This window comes from Tenrec ecaudatus, chromosome X, assembly GCF_050624435.1.
Source record: "Tenrec ecaudatus isolate mTenEca1 chromosome X, mTenEca1.hap1, whole genome shotgun sequence".
In the NCBI taxonomy this organism is placed as follows: Eukaryota; Metazoa; Chordata; class Mammalia; order Afrosoricida; family Tenrecidae; genus Tenrec; species Tenrec ecaudatus.
Genome location: NC_134548.1, coordinates 80,715,593 through 80,737,110, shown reverse-complemented (window position 1 = coordinate 80,737,110; position 21,518 = coordinate 80,715,593). Strand labels below are relative to the sequence as shown.

Here is a 21,518-nt window from a genome sequence, read left to right as displayed (position 1 = left end):
CCCACAATTAATAAATGGATCAAAGATATATATATATATATATATATATATATATATATATATATATATATGAAAACAATAAAGATCATGGAGGGAAGTCCCTCTAGCTGTGGTGTTGTGCTATGGGGACAACTAATGGGGTTCTAAAGTCCACAGTGAGATTCTGCCTGGCCGAGGTTGCTGCAGTGTGGAGACCCCTGGGGCAAAGCCACAGTCACCATGTGGCAAAACCTTCAACTGAAGACTTGAGGGAAAAGAAGGAAGGAGAATACATCAAACTCGAAGTCATTGGACAGGATAGCGCTGAGATATACTTCAAAGAGAAAAAGACAACATATCTCAAGAAACTCTAAGAACCTACTGTCAAAGACAGGGAGTTCCAGTGCATTCACTCAGGTCACGGAAGTTCTGATAATCACACTCCAAAAGAACTGCGAACGGAGGAAGATGTGATTGAAGCTTATCATGATCAAAGAGGAGGTCATTCAACACTTTAGATAGTCTTTTCATTTTTCTCTTTTTCCTTAATCTTTGTTACTTTTGTTTGTTTGGAATTGAAAGCTGGAGCCCCTCTCGAAAACATCTGCATTTTCAGGCTTGTGGTATAAAGAAGACCAACCGTTGCAAGTGTTCACAATGACTTTCCAATTGACCCTGAAGTTCTAGCATTTGATTGCCTTACTCCTGAACTATGACTTTTAGTGGAGAGGGAAGTTTTTCAGGGAACTGAACTGTGGGAAAAGGGCCTTTCCTGAACTTTTGAAACTACTGTGAAAAATCTGAGCATCTGGAGCAAAAGAAGAGGCATCTCCAGTTGGGGTCATGGTGACAAAGGATGAGAGCAATGACTAACTCCAAAGATCGCTTCACTGAAGAGACAAAGCACTTTAAGATGAAGACGAAAATCTTTTCAGAAGATCCCAGCAAGGTTCTAAATTTCAGTAGCAACTAATGAAGCTGTTTTGAGGCATCAGAAGACACAAAACAAACAAACAAACATACAAACAAACATCATATTGTTGAGAACAAGGGGGGTGGGTGTCAGAGCAGAGAACCAAAATCCATTTGTAGACAATGGGACATCCACCCACAAAGGGGTCACAGGAAAGGATGACTCAACCAGGGCACAGTAAAGCACCATTGAAACACACAATATTCCTCTGGTTCCTTGAGGCTTCCACACCCCCACTATCATGACCCCAAATCCTGCCTTTCACTGCGGTCTAGACTGGAGCATGTGCACAGGTACTGATAAGAGTGCATGACATGCAGAATTCAGGAACAGGAATGGGAATAATGATTCTAGAAGGGGAAGGGGAAGGAGGGGAGAGAAAGGGAGGAAAGGGCAATTGGTCATAATGATCGACACATAACCACACACACACACACACACACACACACCCCTCTAGGGGGGATGAACAACAGAAACCATGGGGGAAGGTAGACAGCGGCCAGTGTGAGATAACAGCGGTCGGTGTGAGATATGAAAATAATAATTATAATCTATCAAGGGGTCACGAGGTTGGGGGGTGTAGGGAGGGGCAAAAGATGAACTGATGGTATCAGAGCTCAATAGAGAGTAAGCATCTAGAAAAGAATGATGGCAACATATGTACAAATATGCCTGATACAGTTGATGTCTGGATTGCTCACTCTTCCGACACAACTGCTGAAGCCAAAGCGGGTGAACAAGTAAATGTGGTGAAGAAAACTGATGGTGCCGGGCTATCAAAAGAGATAGTGACTGGGGTCTTAAAGGCTTGAAGGTGAACAAGCAGCCATCTAGCTCAGAAGCAACAAAGCCCAAATGGAAGAACACACCAACCTGTGTGATCGCATGGTCCCGAAGGGATCAGTTATCAGGCATCAAAGAACAAAAAATCATATCATTGGCTGCACACCTCCATGATAGGATCGCCGAAGACAAACGAGTGCATAAGCAAATGTGGCGAAGAAAGCTGATGGTGCCCGGCTATCGAAAGAGATAGTGCCTGGGGTCTTAAAGGATTGAAGGTGAACAAGTGGCCATCTAGCTCAGAAGCAATAAAGCCCACATGGAAGAAGCACACCAGCCGGTGCGATCACGAGGTGCCAAAGGGACCAGGTATAAGGCATCATGCAAAAAAAAGAATATGTATATATGTGTGTGTGTGTGTGTGTGTATATACACACCATAGTGAATGAAGGGGACAGTGCAGAGTGGAGACCCGAGGCCCAAGTGTCGACCAGTGGAGATCCCCTCACAGAGGGGTTTAGGAAAGGAGACGGGTCAGTCAGGGTGCGATGTAATACCTATGAAGAACACAGCTTTTCCCCAGATCCTGGATGCTTCCTCCCCTCAACTACCATGATCCGAATTCTACCTTGCAGGACTCGATAGGGCAGAGATTGTACACTGGTGCATATGGGAGCTGTAGGCACAGGGAATCCAGGGTGGATGATACCTTCAGGACCAGGGGTGTGAGGGGCGAGGCTGCAAGAGTGGAGGATGAGTGGGTTGGAAAGGGGGAACTGATTAAAAGGATCCACATGTGACCTCCTCCCTGAGAGATGGACGGCAGAGAAGGGGGGAAGGGAGACTCCGGATAGGGAAAGATATGACAAAATAGCAATCCATGGATTATCAAGGCCTCATGAGGGAGGGGGGAGTGGGGAGGGAGGGAAAAAAAGAGGACCTGATGCAGAGGGCTTAAGGAGAGAGCAAATGCTTTGAGAGTGATTAGGGCAAAGAATGTACGGATGTGCTTTATACAATTGATGTATGTATATGTGTGGATTGTGATAAGAGTTGTATGAGCCCCTAATAAAATGTTCAAATAAAAAAAAAAGAAAATGATGAGAGCAAGGAATGTGTGGATGTGCTTTACACAATTGATGTATGTATGGATTGTCATAAGAGTTGTATGAGCCCCCAATAAAACGTTTTTTTTTTAAAAGAAACTAATAACCATGTACAAACTATCAGCGGGTTATGAGGGGCAGAGGGGGAGGAAAGAGCTGATACCAAGGAGTCAATAGAAGGTAAATGTCTAGAAAAGAATGAAGGCAACATATTACAAATAATCAATTGATGTGTGAATTGTGATAAGAGTTGTATACGCTCCCAATAAAATGATTTAAATATGAAGAAAAAAAGAGTTGTAAGAGCCCCCAATAAAATGATATTTTAATTTAAAAAAGAAAAAACTTTTCCAACTCTGATACACAACTTTCTTGATTTTAAACCCTGAAGTGTCCCCTTGCTTTGTTTTTACAGCTGCCTCTTGATTCATGTATAAGTTCCAAATGAGCACAATGAAGTGTTCTGGAATTCCCATTCGTCTCAAGGCGATCCATTCTTGGTTATGATCCATACAATCAAATGCCTTTGTAGAGTCAATAAAACACAAGTATCTTTCTGGTGTTTTCTCCTTTTGACCAATATCCATCTGACATCAGCAATGATATCCCACTTCCTCTCTGAATCCAGCCTGCATCTCTAGCAGCTCCCTGTCAATGTACTGCTACAACCGGATTGGAAAATCTTTAGCAAAATTTTATTTGCATATTAATGATATGTTCTTTAATTTGAGCATTCTGTTGGGTCACCTGTCTTTGGAATGGGTACAAATATGGATCTCTTCCAGTTAGCTGGCCAAGTAGCTGTCTTCCAAATTCTTGGCCTGACAAGTGAAAGCTTTCAGTGCTTCATAAAGTTGTTGAAACATTTCAATTTCAATGCAGCTTGAACCTCTTCCTCCAGTACTATTTCATACTCATGTTCCACCTCTTGAAATGGTTGATTGTTGATCAGATCATTTTTTGTAAAGTGACTTTGTGTATTCTTTCCATCTTCTTTTGATGTTTCCTGCATCACTTAATATTTTACTGATGAAATCTTTCAACATTGTGACTTCAGGCTTGAGTTTTATCTTTAGTTCTTTCAGGTTAAGATATGCTGAGCATGTTTCTCCTTTTTGGTTTTCTAACCAAAAAGGTCGTTGTATATTTCATCATAACATTTTCCTTTGTCTTCCTGAGCCTTCCCTTTGAAAGTTTCTGTTCAGCATTTTTTACTTCATCATTTCTTCCATTTGCCTTAACTACTCCATGATTAAGAGACATTATCTAGAGCATATTAATCTATCTTTATCCACTCATCCTTCTTAAATCCATCCATCCATCCATCCATCCATCCATCCATCCATCCATCCATCCATCCATCCATGCTTCCACCTGAGAGAACTCTGCTGGCTTGCTACCATGTATGAGGGAGGTTCTGTACTAGATGCTGAACTATCAACATTTAGGAGTCTTAATCAGCAGGACTTCTACCCTTTGGCCAGCTGGGGAAGGGAGAGGGAACAGTAGAAACTTGGGGAAGGCCACCATGTGCGAGGGATTTTGATTTGTTGTGAAGTTCCTGTTTTGCTATTCCCATTCCTCTGGTCCAGGCCTGATTTATCGGGAAGCATATTTTGATTGACCAGACAGAAAGAAGCTGAGTTGGATTCCTGAGTGCCTCAGAAGTACTATGGTTCTGGGCTGCATGATTGGAGGAAGCAGCAGTAGGAGTGAAGAAGGGATTCTCCCCTAAGCAAACAGAAGTTGGGAAACTGGAGAATGGGATTGGTCTAAAAAGAACTCCCCCCCCCCAGGCTGCTGCAGAGAGGCATTAGTTTCTCTTGAAGCCAAGTTCACTTTAAACCATTGGCTCAGCCCACTCCCCGGGGTTGAGCAAATCAGCTAGGTATGATAGGCTGGGGTAGGGCTGTTTGGAATCCAGTCAGGTAGGCAGTGAGCATAGGAGCTAAGTCATCACCTTTGTCCAGGGATAGTGTGTTGCTCTACAGATAACAGACACATTTTTCAGTTGGAGATGGAGGTAGGAGGGGGGATGGACCAACATTCAAGCCTGCTGTGGCATCCAAACACTTCCCAAACCAGCCCAGCTCAGGCCAGACTGTTCAGTGCTGTCCAGTTACCTGCTGTGATGGATTGCCTTGTGACCCCCACAAAATATGTGTCAGAAATCTCAGTCCCTATACCTGAAGTTATAACCCATTTGAGAACAGATTTTCTTTGTCATATTAATTATGTAGTGTGTTTAAAGTCAATCCCTTTTAAGATATTAAAGAGCAGATTAACCAAGCACAACCCAGAAGGAAAGCTACATAGCATATGATCACTGAGGAACCTAGGAATAGAAGCTCAAAAGAGCCAAGGACCCCAGAGTGGACAAAGAGAACACGCTATCCCCCTCTACTTAGTACCGTAAATTTGGCCTTTCAGCCTCATAAACTATGAGAAGATAAACTTCTGTTTCTTTCTCTCTTTTTTGAAATCATTTTATTGGGGGCTCTCACTGCTCTTATCACAATCCATTCATATATCCATTACGTCAAGCACATTTGTACATATATTGTCACCACCATTTTTGAAACATTTTATTTCTATTTGAGCCCTTGCTATCAGGTCCTCATTTTCCCCTCCCTCCCCTCCCCTCCCCTCCCTTTCTCATGAACCCTTGATAATTTATCAATTTTTTTCATGTCTTTCACCGACCATTGTCTCCCTTCACCCACTTATCTGTTATTCATCCCCGTGTATGTGTGTTATACATTAATCATTGTGATCAGTTCCACCTTTAAACTTCTCTTTCTTGATGCCACCCACTTGTGATATTTCTGTTATACCAGTAGTTAACTGCCATAACTGTAGATAACTAAGATACCTGCTTTCTCCTATACTTCCAGGACCAAAAGTCAAATCCAAAACCTAGACCCCCCCCCATATGAATCCCCACATAGTATATTCAGTTGTGCTCATGCTCACCATTCCAAGCTGCCACCGCTGCCACCACTGTCAACCAGGATCACAGCTACTCTGGGACCACTGGGTTAAAATCTCTTAGTTGAGTAAGCTGCAATGTGAGCTCCTCCCACCACACACTCCCAGCACCAGGGCTTTCCCCAGAGCCACATTACCACATCACTCTGCTGTGCAGATTGGGAAGCTATGCAAAGAGGTGCCTCTGAAAGCAAAGAAAGAGGAACCTGTGACAGCTCTTCACTTCCTGAGCACCAGGGGCCTTTCCTTATCTCTTTGCCCAGCAGAGAAGAGGCCGTATGGACTGGGGTGGCTGTTCTGCCCTGCACTAGGGTCAGTAGAGCTGGTAAGTTTATTGCCACCTATATACCAAGACACTAAGAGGTCTCAGGATTTGCCCAGGCTCATAAAGTGGAAGTGTTTGCTCTTAGCTTTTTTTTTTTAAACACCATTTTATTGGGGGCTCATACTACTCTTATCACAATCCACACAAACATCCATTGTGTCAAGCACATTTTTTGTACCTTTGTTGCCATCATCATTTTCAAAACTTTTGCTTTCTACTTGAGCCCTTGGCATCAGCTCCTCATTTCCCTCCTCCCTTCCTGCCCCCCGAATCCTTGATAATTTATAAATTATTATTATTTTGTCATGTCTTACACTGTCCAACATCTCCCTTTACCCACTTTGCTGTTGTCCTTCCCCCAGGGAGGAGGTTATAGATAGATTCTTGTAATTGGTTTCCCCTTTCTACCCCACCTTCCCTCTACCTTCCCAGTATTGCCACTCTCACCACTGGTCCTGAGGGGTTCATCTGTCCTGGATTCCCTGTGTTTCCAGTTCTTATCTGTACCAGTGTACATCCTCTGGTCTAGCCAGATTTGTAAGGTAGAATTGGAATCATGATAGTTGGGGAGAGGAGGCATTAAAGAACTATACGAAAGTTGTATGTTTCAACATTGCTTCACTCCTCCCTGAGACCCTTCTGTAAGGGGATGTCCAGTTACCTACAGATGGGTTTGGGTCTCCACTCCGCACTCCCCCTCATTCACAATGATATGATTTTTTTGTTCCTTGATGCCTGGTACCTGATCCCTTCGACACCTTGTGATCACAGTGTGCTTCTTCCTCACAGTGTGCTTCTTCCATGTGGCCTTTGTTGTTTCTCACCTAGATGGCTGCTTGTTTATCTTCAAGCCCTTAAAACCCCAGATGCTATATCAGCTATATCACCATCAGCTTTCTTAACCACATTTGCTTGTGCACCTGCTTTGTCTTCAGTGATTGTGTCGGGAAGGTGAGCATCATGGAATGCCAGTTTAATAGAACAAAGTATTCTTGCATTGAGGGAATACTTCAGTAGAGACCCATTGTCTATCTGGTACCTTAATACTAGCCCTATAAATATATACACTTGCTTTATCTTCAGTGATCGTGTTGGGAAGGTGAGTATCTTGGTATGCCAATTTAATCGAACAAAGTGTTCTTGCATTGAGGGAGTACTTGAGTGGAGGCCCAATGTCCATCTGCTAACTAAATGCTAAACCTATAAATATATGCACATAGATCTATTTCCCCACCATCATATGTAAATAGTACACCCTGGGTTCCAAAGAGTTGGCACAAAACAAAGAACGTAAAATATCTCATTGATATTTTCAATATTGATGATTATGATCAATATTTTGATATATTGGATTTAATAAAATTATCAAAATAAATGGCACCTGTTTCTTTCTACTTTATAAAATGTGACTACTAGAAATAGGAAGGATCTCTGGTGGTACAGTGGTGAAAGCACTAGACTACTTACTTTAAGGTCAGCAGCTTGAACCCGCCATGTATTCCTTAGGAGAAAGATGAGGCAATCTGTTTCTGAAACGATTTATAGTCTTGGAAACTCAATGGGCCATTTTCCTCTTAGCTTAAAGTGTCTCTTTGAGTAGGTATCAACTAAACAGCAACGCATTTTTTTTATTTTGTAGAAATAGGGATGCTAGAGCAGAAATTAGCCAATAGCTCAATAAACTAAGAGAGATATTCTCGAACCAACCCATGCATATATGGGCATTTTGTTGTTAGGTGGAGGCGAGTTGGCTCTTACTCATAACGACCCTTTGTACAACAGAACACAGCACTACTCAACCCTGTGCCATCTTCCAGGAAGGCTGTCCTCTTTGATTTGTATCAGTAAGTGCTTCAAGTCCTATTGGTTTTTAGCAAGCCAGGTTGTGCCATTTGCAGATCGCAAGTAGTTAATGACCTTTACCAATCCTGATGCCAAGACTTTATATAGTCTAGCTTCTCAGATTTTTTTTTCTCAGCCTACAGATTGAATAAGTATAGTGAAAGGATACAACCCTCACACACACCTTTCCTGATTCCAAACCATGCAGTAGGCTATGTTCCAATGACTGCCTCTTGGTCTGTGTATAGGTTCCAATAGAGCACAATTAAGTGTTCTGGAATCTCTATTCTCCACAATGTTATCCATAGTTTGTTATACTCTATATAGTCAAATATACTTGCATAGTCAATAAAACACAAGCAAACATCTTTCTGGAATTTTCTGCTTTCAACCAAGATCCATCTGACATCAGCAATGACATCCTGTGCTTCATGGCCTCTTCTGAATCTGGCTAGAATTTCAGGCAGCTCCATATTGGTACACTGCTGAAAGTGGGTTTGAATTATTTTCAGAAAGATTTTAATTGCATGTAATATTAATACAATTGCATGATAAGTTCTACATGCTGTTTGGTCGCCTTTCTTTGGAGTTTGGATTTTTTCCAGTCTGTTGACCAGGTACCTGTCTTCCTAATTTCTTGGCACAATCCTTACAATGCTTATTGAAATTTTCAATTGGTATCCTATCAATTTCTGGAGTCTTGTTTTTGGCTAATCCTTTCAGTATAGTCTGAATTTCTTTCAATACCATTGGTTCTTGATCATATGCTACCTCTTGAAATGGTTTACTCTCAACCAGATGGGAACTTAGAGCCCAATAAAGTAATTAGGTACTTAATAAGCAATTAAGGGTAGGAGAAATGGTTGCTATATTTCTATTAAATAGTGCATCATTGGGCTAGATTTCTTAGTTTATCTAAATGTTCATCAACAGGAGATTCCATGCATCACAAGCCAGCCATACAATGGGGTGATTTGCAGCCATTAGGATGAATGAAGTAAATCTCTATGAGTAGAAATGGAAAAAATTCCGTCATTTTGAACTGAAAAATGAAGGGGAGTGGTGGTCAAGGAATGGGTGTATAGACATGATCTTACTTGTGCATAAAAAGCTATATTTGCATATATATGTGCAGAACAAGTCCACAGAGATATTCAAGAAAATGACGTCACCACTTTTTTCTGGGGTATATGGTGAGGGCTCTTAGAGGATGAGGGAAAGACTTTACCTATAATTTTCACTTTAAACTCTTCAGTACTCTTTGAAGCTTTAATAATATACATAGTATTTTACAACAAGTATATTACTATTTTTGTTTACATATAATAGATTATCACTTATGTAGTAATAACACACCATTTGAAATATTTTTCCATAAAAATTCGAGTTCCTATTATTCTCTTGATTGTTTTCACATTGTGTTAGCCTTACCGACTGTGCAGAGAATGCTAAGTCTTTGAGACCTACTCAGTGGAAATCTGGCCTGAGGTTTCTCCTTGCCAACAACCTTACATGGTCATGCTACCAGCGGTCTACTCAGAAAGTGAAATGTAATTTATGTAAGAGTATGTGTGATTCCTCTCTCCCTTTGTTCAAGAGAGATAAATGTGTGGGCTAAGTGAGACAAAAGCAGTGGGTATTGGAGAAAAGGCTCAATCCAAGTTTGGGAAACAAGTTTAATTGCCACCTGTAGTTAAATATCACTAAGGGGATCAAAGCCAAGGTTTTTCAAGAGAACTATAGAGGTTGGAGCAAGGGATTAACTTCTTGATTTTCTTGGAAACAGGTATAAAAAGAAATTTGTGTGTTCTGAGGCAAAAAGACAAATCAAGGCTCTTTGCTCCTCTTCATCGACAGGCAGCCACCTCTCTCCAATCCCATGCAGTCCCAGCCACATCCCAGAGACACCATGGTAAAGGTCTGAGTAAATGGATTTGGCTGCCAGGTCCCCAAGGGTGATTTCAACTCTGGCAAAGTCAATACTGTTGACATCGATAATCCCTTCATTGACCTGAATTGCACGGCCTACATGTTCCAGTATGAGTCCACCCAGGACAAATTCAATAGCACCATCAAGGCTGAGAACGGGAAGCTTGTCATTAATGGGGTGTCCAGCTCAATCTTCCAGGATTGAGAGCCTGCCAACATTATGTGGGGGTGAGACTGGTGCCGTGTATATCGGAGAGTCGACTGGTGTCTTCACAATCGTAGTGAAGATGGGGCTCACTTGCAGGGCGGTGCCAAAAGGGTGGTCATCTCTGTCCCTTCTGCTGATGCCTCCATGTTTGTGATGGGTGCGAACCACGAGAAGTACGACAACTCCCTCAAGATTTTCAGCAATGCCTCCTGCACCACCAACTGCTTAGTTCCTCTGGCCAAGGTCATCCATGACAACTTTGGTACCATGGAGGGACCCATGACCATTGTGGACAGCCCCTATGGGAAATTCTGGAGTGATGGTCGTGGGGCTGCCCAGAACATCATCCCCACATTTACTGGCACTGCCAAGGCTGTGGGCAAGGCTATCCCGGAATTAAATGGGAAACTGACTGGCATGGCCTTCTGTGTCTCCACCTCCAATGTGTTGGTCGTGGATCTCACCTGCCATCTGGAAAAAGCTGCCAAGTACGAGGACATCAAGAAGGTGGTGAAGCAGGTATCATATTGTCCCCTAAAGGACATCTTGGGCTACACTGAGGACCAGGTTGTCTCCTGTGATGTCAACAGTGACAGCACCATTCCATCTTTGATGCTGGGGTTGGCATTGTCTGCAACAACCACTTTGTCAAGCTCATTTCCTGGTATGACAATGAATTTGGCTACAGCCAAGAGTGGTGGACCTTATGGTCCACATGACCTTCAAGGAGTAAGAGCGCCCCAGGCCACCATCCCCAGCAACAGCGCTAGAGGAAGAGAGGCCCTCAGCCCTGAGGAATCTCTGCCCCCAACTCAATCCCCCAACACGCTGAGAATATCCCATCATCAATCATCTAGAGTTTACATCCAGACCCCCTGAAGAAGGGGAGGGACTTAGAGAGCTCAACTCTGTCATGCACCATCAATAACGTACACTGTATCCAGTCCTGTTCCCTGGTCCCCCACTGCCCCCCCCCCAAAAAGACAAATCAAGAAGTTTCAGCGAATTGTCAAGCAGATAAGGGCTTCAAGAGGGAGCATGCTATGAAAAATGAATCAGCTGTACAATTCAGAGGAATTGATCACTGGAAACTTTAAGAATAGCAACAGAACATTGTTACATATAGTGCCAGAAGACGAGCCCTTCAGATCAGAGACACCAATCAAGGGAGAGCTGTCTTTTCAAAGTAAAGTTGACCATAATGACGTGAATGGTGTAAAACCTTGGGGAGGAAGGCCTTCAAGACCATCACTTGCTGATGAGGCATGACTCAAAAGAAAGGAGCAACTGCAAAAATTTATTAATAATCAGAACTTGGAATGTATGAAATATTAATCTAGGAAAATTTGAAGTCATCCGAAATAAAATGGAACCCATAAAGATTGATATCCTAGGAATTAGTGAGCTGAAATAGCCTGGAATTTGCCATTTCGAATCAGGAAATCATATGGTTTACTATGCTGGAAATGACACAATCAAGAGAAATGGTGTCGTGTTCATCATCAAAAAGGACATTTGAAGATCTTCCTCGAAGTCCAGTGCTGTCTGTGGTAGGATTATACCTATCCTTATTAAAGGAAATTCTATCAATACAACTATTATTTAAATTTATGCACCAACCATTAAAGCTAGTAATGAAGATGTTGAAGAATTTTACCATCTTCAGTCTAAAATTGATCAAACATGTAATCAAGATGCACCGATAATTATTGATGATTAGAATGCAAAAGTTGAAAATAAAGAAAAAGGAACAGTAGTTGGAAAAAAGGTCTTGGTGATAGAAATGAAGTTGAAGATGGCATGATAGAAGTTTGCAATTACTTATTCATAAGTAAATATCTTCTTTAAACAACACAAAAGGCAGCTATACACAGATGGAATACACAGAAATCAACGTGATTACATCTGTGGGAAGAGCTCATGGAGAAGTTCAATATTAGCAGCTAAAATCAGGTCAGGGGGTGACTATGGAAGAGACCACCAATTGCTCATACATAAGTTCAGGTTGGAGGCAAAGAAAATTAAAACAATTCCACAGAAGCCAAGTGATGACCTTAAGTATATCCCACCTGACTTTTGAGAACATCTCTAGAACACATTAGCTGCACTAAAAACTGGTGACAGAAGATCTGATGAGTTGTGGGGGGACATCAAGACCATCATTTATGAAGAAAGCAAAAGGTCATTAAAAAGACAGGAAGGAAAGAAAAAATCAAAGTGGATGTCAGAAGAGGCTCTGGAACATGCTCTTAATCTAGAGTAGCTAAGACAAATGGAAGAAATGATGAAGTCAAAGAACTGAACAGAAATTTTCAGAGGATAGCTCGAGAAGACAAAGTAAAATATAATGAAATATACAAAGGCCTTGCGTTAGAAAACCAAAAAGGAAGAACACACGCAGCATATCTTACACTAAAAGAACTGAAGAAACAATTCAAGCTTGGAGTTGTAATAGTGAAAGAGTCTATGAGCAAAATGTTGAATGATGCAAGAACTATTCAAAGAAGATGGAAAAACTACACCGAGTCACTCTACCAAAAAGAACTAGTTGACATTCCACCATTTCAGGAGGTAGCACATAAGCAAAAACCAACGGAACGGTACTGAAGGGAGAAGTCCAAGCTGCACTGAAAGCATTAGCCCAAAACAGAGTGTTTCGCCCAGCTGTGGAAGCATGGGAGCACTCACTTGTTTATGCCAAGAAATTTGAAAGACTAAAGGAAGCTGGCTGTCTTAGAAGAGTCAACAGAATGATCTACTTATAGAACAACATCACTGATATCACATGGAAGTAAAATTTTGCTGAAGATAATCCAACAATGGTTGCAGCAGTACATTGACCAGGAGCTTCCAGAGGTTCAGACTGCGTTCAGAAGAGAACTGGTCCCTGAGGATATCACCTTGACTGAAGCGTTTTAGTAGCACCCTAAGTTAGCTTAAATGGCTTATGTTTTTAAAGCAATATTCCATGAAAAATTTGAGAGCCAAGATTTACTTTTAAGAGGACTCTGCATTCATCATAAAGCTGTATGACATATATTTAGTTTTATGATTCTACATAAAAGCGAATTTGAAAATAGTGAACACTTATTTATGGTCGAATTTCGCAAAGTGATTCATAGTCCAAAGGACTCCACAGAAGGGACAATAAGAGCAATTCAACCTCGGTGTCTTCTGAAGCCTTGGCGCTGTTATTGTGACTCCAGGGGCTGAGACACTGCTTTCCCTCTCTCTCAGTCCCCAAAGTCACTCCATTCCAAAGTTCTATTGTGACTATCTCCAAAACAAACTAGAATCCAGCTATTTCTTACCACTGGCTCTTATGCCACCCCACTCCGTCCCCCTTCCTTGGCAGAAGTCTTGTAAGTGGTCTCCCAGCCCTCTCTTTTGTTCCACACAATAACAACCCGCGTCCGTTTATTCAAAGAGCTATCAATTCTACCATATCTCTCCTATGCTTAGATGTTTGATGGGGGTGATTCTTGGGCTAATATCTGCCTGCCCTTCTGGCTTGAGTGTCCTGTGCCAGCAGAATCTTTGCTTACCTGTTTTCCCAATGCCTGCCCTGTAGCCTGGCATATAGTAGGTACTAATTAAAGGCTTGTTAAATCAAGGAATGAATTGTAACAAGTAACATCTATCTAGCGCTTTAAAGGTAATCAACAGTTCACTTGATGTTCAGAAGGAGTCTACATGCTAGGTATTATTATTTCCATTTCTCAAAGGAGGAAATTGAGGTGCAGAGTTTTATTTGTGGTGATGGAGTTAATGCAGAACATACTGAAATTCAGGTGGGTGGAGTCAAACGCTATGTGGTTTCTGGCTGGAAAGCTGCAGGTGGGTGGAGGAGGGTTTCTACAGGCAGTGTTCTTAGTCAGAGCCAAACAATAGAGTGTACTACTCAGGTCTTTAGCATGCAGGGGAGGCACCCTGAGGAGTTTCTCCTGACCGGTCAGGGAGTAGGAAGTGAATTCTAAATTAGGCTTTCCTGACAACTTAGAAACTTACTGTAACTACAGTTACCTAGTTTATGAGTGTCAAATCCAGAGTTTGGGGTCTAACAAACAGAACGGAGTACTTGTAACTTGGGACTTTTCTGGAAAAATCCAGGGTAGAGAGTTGTTGTACCTGGCAGCTGCATAATGGCTATTTCTCAGCTAATTAGCACCCAGTCACCTTGGTCTAACCACATTTCAAGAAGATTCCTTGAAAAAGCAGAATTTTGCTTTCTGGGCCTATGTTTTAAATACCATATTTCTTCTTCCCTCTCTTTCTCATTTAGTTCCTGTATCAGCTCTTTCTTATCTTGTCTGCTAACTGCTTTCCCCTAGGTTGCCTGAAAGCACTTTGATGGCTTGTTTGTTGATGGCTGCTATAAATGGTTGAAAGTAATAAACAGCCTGGGGACCATGGCAACAGAGGCCATGGCAACGGGGACCAAGCAGAGAGACAGTTCTTTCCAACCCTCCTGATTTCTGTTTTAGGCCAAGTAGAGTTGACCAGGCCTGATGGTCCCCTCATGTCACGATGTAATCAGGACGATTCTGTTCACATGAGGCTTTGTGGCAAACTTTGGGTCCCGAGGAGCTCTGCAAAGCGGTTGCTTCAGTGCACCCGCGTTGCAAGGGGGAGCTCATGGTAGACAGTTGTCTGTCAAATCCTGGCTAGGAGGGAAGCTTTGCTCTAGCACGCTCCACACTCCCTTTGAGTCCATGCAGTATACTCAGGGCTCCAGTGTGAAGGTGACCAGAGTAAAAATTCAGTTGGCTATTAATTCCTTTCCATCCTGAGAGCCAAGGACTAAGCAGTCCACTGGAAGGATTTATACTGCTGCCTGGCAGAGAAAAGGTTCCCAATGGATTGAGGTCCAAGATCTTTCCCCATTATCATCTCTCTGCTCAAAAGGGTGAGCTTTGAAAGGGCTGTGACCTTGAGTCTCAGTTTCCTATTCAGTAAAAGGGAGTGGTAGTATGCTCTGCTCTGTGTTTCTCCACGTCTTTCATTTAAGTGGATTCTTTCAAGTGTACTGAAAAGCAGTAGGAACAAATACATTTCCCCCATATTTGCCTCAGAACCTTTTGTCTAAAGAAATAATATAGGGGAGGGGAGGGCAGGGTCAGTGCCATTTGGCAGGAGTTTGGGAGCCAGTGGGAGTGGAGCAGGCGGCGGGGAGACTTGGCCATCGGCCCTTGAGCTGAGGCTTGTCTCCTATTTAGTCCTGCAGAACGCCTGGCCAGCATGGGTGAGGCAGAGGAGCGCAGCTTCAAGGGCAGAGTCTCGAGAGTAGGTCAGGCTCTTGTAGTCCTTCCCAGGGGTCCAGCCACTCCGAATCCCATACTGCATCCAGATCCAAACCCAGGTCGAGACCTAGGAGGCATTCTCATCGACACTATACTCGATCTATATCCCACTTCTCATGGGAGACGGTCTTGAAGTAGCTCACACACACCAAACTACCTACCGATGCCGCAGGGGCCACGTGGAACTCACTCTCCAATGCGCAGCCCGAGAAGACACACAGACAGCAGTGCAAATCCGAATCCCAACACTCCCCTTGGCTTTTCTGGCCTCAGTTTGTACACAATGGAGACAGATCTTCATGCAGTATTCTCTTGATATGGACCATTGAGTGGCATGAATGTGGTTTATGATCAGTGAGCTGGACGGTCTCAAGGATTTGCTTTTGCTGATTCTGTAAGAAATAGATGGCTCAAAGGAGGCTATGGAAAGGGCAAACGGAATGGCGCTAGACGGTAGACGAATTCATGTGGATCCCTCTATCATCAAGAGAGCACACACACCTGCACCAGGCATGGCCATGGGCACACCAACTCACAGTGGTCGAGGAGGAGGTGGCGGGGGTGGCAGACATCGAGTTTCCTAAAGTGGTAGAGGATATGATTGTGGCTACGACACATACGAAGCCTATGATTACCGGTACAGAAGATCACCTTCTCCTTACTATAGTGGACATCGATCACCATCAAGATCTGGTTCCTCCAGCCCAAGACGCTATTGAGAAATTGAATGGTTGCAGCTGAGGACATTTAAAAAATCATTTTATTGGGGGCTTATACAACTCATCACAATCCATACATCCATCTATTGTATCATACACATTTGCATACTAGTTGTCCTCATCATTCTCAAAACATGTGCTTTCTACTTGAGCCCTTGGTATCAGCTCCTCATTTTACCCTCCCTCCCTGTCCCCCCTCCCTCATGAACCCTTTATAATTTATAAATTATTATTTTGTCATGTCTTACACTGTCCGACGTCTCCCTTCACCCACTTTTCTGGTGTCTGTCCCCCAGGGAGGGGGTTATATGTATATCCTTGAATCGGTTTCTCCTTTCTACCCTACCTTCCCTCCACCCTCCAGGTATTGCAACTCTCACGACTGGTCCTGAAGGGATCATCCTTCCTGGATTCCCTGTGTTTCCAGTTCCGATCTTTACCAGTGTAGTGTCTAGGCAGTGTCTAGCCAGATTTTTAAGGTAGAATTGCGATCATGATAGTGGGGGGAAGAAGCAGTTAAGAACCAGAGGAAAGTTATATGTTTCATTGTTGCTACCTTGCACCCTGACTGGCTCATCTCCTCCCCACAACCCTTCAGTAAGGGGGTGTGCAGTTGACTACAGATGGGATTTGAGTCTCCACTCTGCACTCACTCTTATTTACAATGATAGGATTTTTTTGTTCTTTGGTGCCTGATACCTGATCCCTTCACAGCTCTTGGTCACACAGGTTGGTGTGCTTCTTCCATGTGGGCTTTGTTGCTTCTGAGCTAGATGACCGCTTGTTTATTATAAAGAACCTTTTTACAACAACTTTGGTTTACATAATAGCTACATTTTGCTGGTTGCATTGCTGTTTTCCACTGGTCACTATTCTCTCTCTCTCTCTCTCTCTTTGAACATTTTATTGAGGGCTCTTACAGCTCTTCTAACAATCCACACATCAATTGTAGCAAGCACATCTGTACATATGTTGCCATCATTATTTTCTATTAAGTCCTGGCTGTCAGTTCTTCCCCCCCCCTTCCCCCACTCTCGTGACCCCTTGATAAATTATGAATGATTATTATTTTCATATCTTACATTGACCTCTGCCTCCCTCCCTCCCTTCCTCCATGGTTTCTGTTGTTTGTCTCCCTGGAAAGGGGGGGGGAGGGGAAGATGTCACTATACTCTTAAAGATGGAATGGTTATTGTGTAGGGAAACATCTTAAGTAAAAAAGGAACCCGGTGCTGCCCTTAGCAAATTATTTTTCTTGCTTTACAGAAAATTAACTTGTAGCTAATCAAATGAGGATAGAAATGGACCTTTTAAAAACTTTATTTGTGGTAGGCATGGTATTAAGAGACTCATGTATTACAAGATTGTATTAAAAGATAAACTTTTCTTTGAAAATTGTTTTGGGTAAAATGGTGACATAAAGTAGCTCAGCCATGTCAAGGGTGTCTGGGGCAGCATGGAGCTGTCAATGAGCTGAGTGTCGACAATTTGAAGATATGGAAGACAATCCTTACTTGGCTCTTTCTTTTGAAGAATGTAATTTTGAACCCTGAAAACTAATTTTTGTTAGAGACGAAACACTTGTGGACTCCTACATAACGTGTTGTATTTGAAATACATTTGTACCTGTTAAACCTTACCAACTTAAATGTGATTTGTGTGTGTGTGTTCAAGTTATTGAAGTTTAAATATGCCCTTAATTAGCGAAGGGCATCCCTATTTATTAGGTAGAGCAATTGTGTAATTTGCTGCTAAAAATTTTGGTATTGGAACAATGGTCATTGTATAGTTCTTAGAAGATACGTGTGGGGAAAATAATCTTCCAATTAAAACTTAAGTTCTTTGAAAAAAAATAAAACATTAGTTTTAGTTGAAGCTCCCTATGTACCTCCACAATCACATTCTTCTCCCCTAAAGGTAACTATTCTCCTGAATTTGGGGTCTATAATTTGCATGCATGTTCTAAAACACACTATGTACAAAAATATATAATATTTTGAGATATTGAAGAACATATTTGAAGGCAGTTTTAAGAACACATTGTCCATCATGGAGCTTATGCTTTCTCTGAAGGCAGTGGCTGCTCAGTGGTGGAAGTCCAGGTTCAGCTCTCAGCCAGGGCACCTCCTGTGCAGCTCCCGCCTGCCAGTGGAGGCTTGCCTGCTGCCATGATGTAGACTAGGTTTCAGCTGTTTCCCAGACCCAGACTGACCAGGAATAAAGGCTTGACAACCTATTTCTAAAAAAATCACCCCACACAAGACTGGATATCCATTTTCAGAAAAATGGAACAGGAACCACATCATACAAAATATAGAAAAATCAACTCCCGATGTATCAAAGACTTAAATGTAAAGCCTAGGACTTTAAAGATCATCAGTGAAAAAAACAGGGACAAACTTAGGGGTCCTAAGACATGACATAAATACATCATCAAACATAAAGGAAACCACACAAACTGTAGAAGACAGACTAGATAACAGGGACTTGCTAAAAATTAGAAAGTTTAATGTACATAAAAAACTTTACCAAAATACTGAAAAAGGAATCCACAGATGGGAAAAAATGTATTTGGCAATAACATATCAGAAAAAGGGCTAATTTCTAAAACTTCTTTTTTTTAAAACAAAAACTTCTAAAACTACAGAAAACTTCAACACTTCACCAAGAAAAAACAAGTAATACAATTTAAAAATGGGCACAGGACATGAACAGACATTTCACCAAAGAAGACAGTCAGTCAGCCAGCAAGTATATGAAAAAGGTTCAATCTTTAGTCCTTTGTTCACTCACTCCCATGAAGTCGATTGCTTTTGACTTACAGCAACCCTCTAGGACAGAATAGAATTGCCCTTGTGGGTTTCTGAAGCTGGAAATCTTTATGGAAGCAAAAGCCTCATTTTCTTCTGTAGAGTGGCTGGTAGGTTTGAACTGCCAACTTTGTGGTTAACAGCCCGATGCGTGAACCACTACATCAACAGGGCTCCTTCTTTAGTCATTAGCAGGATGCAACTCAAAATAACAACGAGATATCACGACACACAGCATTAATAACCAGGTTAAGAACAAACAAACAAAAAGCCCAGAACAACAGAAAACAACAAAGTGTTCAGGGAGACTGGAACCCTCAGATTTTGTTGGTAGCACTGTAAAATGGTACAATTACCATGGAAAGCAGGTTGGAACTTCCTTCAAAAGATGAGAATAGGAATATGGTAGGACCCAGAAATCCTTCTACTTGGTATAAATCTTAAAGGAATACACACCCATGTTCCTTGCAGCACTATTTACAATAACAGCAACAACAAAGAAACACCTTAAATGTAAGAATAGGTTAAACAAACTGTTACATACACATAATGGAATACTATGCAATATTAAAAAAGAACGATGAATCCATGGAATCCCTCATAACAGATTGATCTGTCAGACATTATGCTGAGTGAAATTAATCAGTCACAAAAGAACAAATATTGTTTGAGACTACTTTAAAAAGTCAAGAAAAAGTTTTCATACAAAAAGAAACATTCTGTGATGTTTACAAGGCATGGAAGGGGAAGAGAGAGTAAATTATTGGTTAGAGGTAGACAAATGTTAGGAAATGTGAAGGAAGTGGGCAAAAAATGATGGAATCAGAAGAAGACAACAGGAGTGCAAGAGTTAAAGGCAACAGAGGTAAAAACACTACTGTATACACAATTCTGCAGTAACCGTGATCTATGGGTAGATATATAGGCTGCACAGGTGTAGGAGGGAGAGTGGGACTATACCCACAAATAAATCTAAGTCTGACAAAAGAGATTTGTACGTGGGTATTTAGATTTGCTGCAAATATACCCATGAATGTGATGGAACACACAGCGGGGGGGGTGTTATGAAAATATTTTAGACATAACAAAACACTGTGGAGGACACCAAGATCAGCCAACACAACAAAGTCCACAAAGACAATGTTCCACATCCTACATTGGTTAGTGTTAACTGGAGTCTTAAAAGCTTGGAAGCAGCCATCTACGCTGCAAATATTGATCTCTCTTGATCTGGAGGAAAGAAGAATGAAGAAAATCAAAGACTCAGGGAACCAATGAGTCAAGTAGATGAAGGGGGTCACATTACATAAGTCTCCATGACCTTGAGTTCACAACTCAGGGGTCGATACCATGACTAATTGCGCTGAAAGGGATCACACTAAAATGTCCTGAATAGAGTGGTAAAAAATTATAAAACAAAATTAAAGTCATAAAAAAGGCCAGGCTGCTTGTTATACAGAAACCATGGCCCTTAGTTACCCTTCAGGTCTGAAGGTATGCTCACCACCATGGCTCAATTTTCAGTCACACAATAGATCTATAAGAGCACAATAATACTAGTAAGGTATACACAACACACAGAATAATAAACCATTTGAGATACAAAAGCAACATTTACCCAAGGAGAAAATCAAAAGCGTTAGGAAAGGAGGAATGCAAACAGGAAACACGGGGAGGAATTGGGGTAAGTGATATTACATTGTGAGGTTTCAATAAACGAGATGAAGCAAAATATGCATGAATTGTTGAATGGAAAACTGATCAGCTCTGTAAATCTTAACCCAATTTCAGTAAAGGGGGGAAAATCAGCAGTGAAAACCCTAAAGACCACAATGATCTAGTATGGTTGTGCATGGGATCACCATGGGTCTGAAACTAACCGAAGAACATCTCACTAAAACAAACTTTGTATAAATTGTATCAACGGTACGCCTCTGTGTTTGTTAGGCTGGGGTCTCTAAAGAAGCAAAGGGCTTACGTGGAGAGCAAATGCTTTGAAATTGATGAGGGCAGAGAATGTACAGATGTGCTTTACACAATTGATATATATATATATGGATTGTGATAAGAGTTGTATGAGTCTCTGATAAAATGTTTTAAAAAAAGAAGCAAAACCAGTGATGTTTATATATGTATGCATATAGAAGGAGATTCATATCAAGAAATAGCTCACACAGGTGTAGAAGTAAGTCTGGTCCAGTTCAAGTCCATGAGTCAGATATAACCTAGAGGCTTCTGACTTGTGTATTTGCAGGGGTTTACAAACATGAATCATCCAAAATGACCCTGAGTGGGACTGAGGGCAATGTGCTTTGACAGCTCCTTTCCAAATCCCTAGTCAGGCTGGATTCCAAAGGTTTCTATGAGCTCATTTAGGAATTATGAGCTGGGTTACAAGGATCATTTAAAATTATTTTTTAATCTGAAAGTGATTTAATTTAATTTATTTTTACATCACTTTACTGGGGGCTCTTACAGCTCTTATAACATTCCATACATCAATTATATCAAGCATATTTGTACATATGTTGCCATCATTTCCAAAACATTTTCTAC

At 41.7% G+C, this 21,518-nt stretch overlaps 1 protein-coding gene and 3 pseudogenes across 3 annotated transcripts in view; 3 read left to right on the top strand and 1 right to left on the bottom strand.

Annotated features, from left to right (window-relative positions):
- NHSL2 (NHS like 2) overlaps window positions 1-21,518 on the bottom strand; it is a 200,923-nt gene that overhangs the window by 58,704 nt on the left and 120,701 nt on the right. The window lies entirely within an intron of this gene.
- Window positions 123-497, top strand: LOC142433448 (small ubiquitin-related modifier 1-like; annotated as a pseudogene).
- Window positions 9,906-10,866, top strand: LOC142434785 (glyceraldehyde-3-phosphate dehydrogenase-like; annotated as a pseudogene).
- Window positions 15,630-16,152, top strand: LOC142434620 (transformer-2 protein homolog alpha pseudogene; annotated as a pseudogene).